Raw genomic sequence first — 207 nt, 5'->3', positions numbered from 1 at the left:
TTTAAAAAAAAGAAAGAAAAAAGTTTGTAATGACAGAAAGTGAATTAGTACATGGGTGTGGGCAGAGGGGGTCGCTAGAGTGGGTCTTGTAAAAGGTTAAAGAATGTGCCCAAAGGTCAGGTATTGATGTATGTTTGGCAGTGTGCTTGTTTCACTGTGTGTGTGTGTGGGGGGGGCGGATGTGTGTGGGGGGGGAGCAGTGGGGGT

This window comes from Penaeus monodon, chromosome 20, assembly GCF_015228065.2.
Source record: "Penaeus monodon isolate SGIC_2016 chromosome 20, NSTDA_Pmon_1, whole genome shotgun sequence".
In the NCBI taxonomy this organism is placed as follows: Eukaryota; Metazoa; Arthropoda; class Malacostraca; order Decapoda; family Penaeidae; genus Penaeus; species Penaeus monodon.
This window is presented reverse-complemented; position numbering follows the sequence as displayed.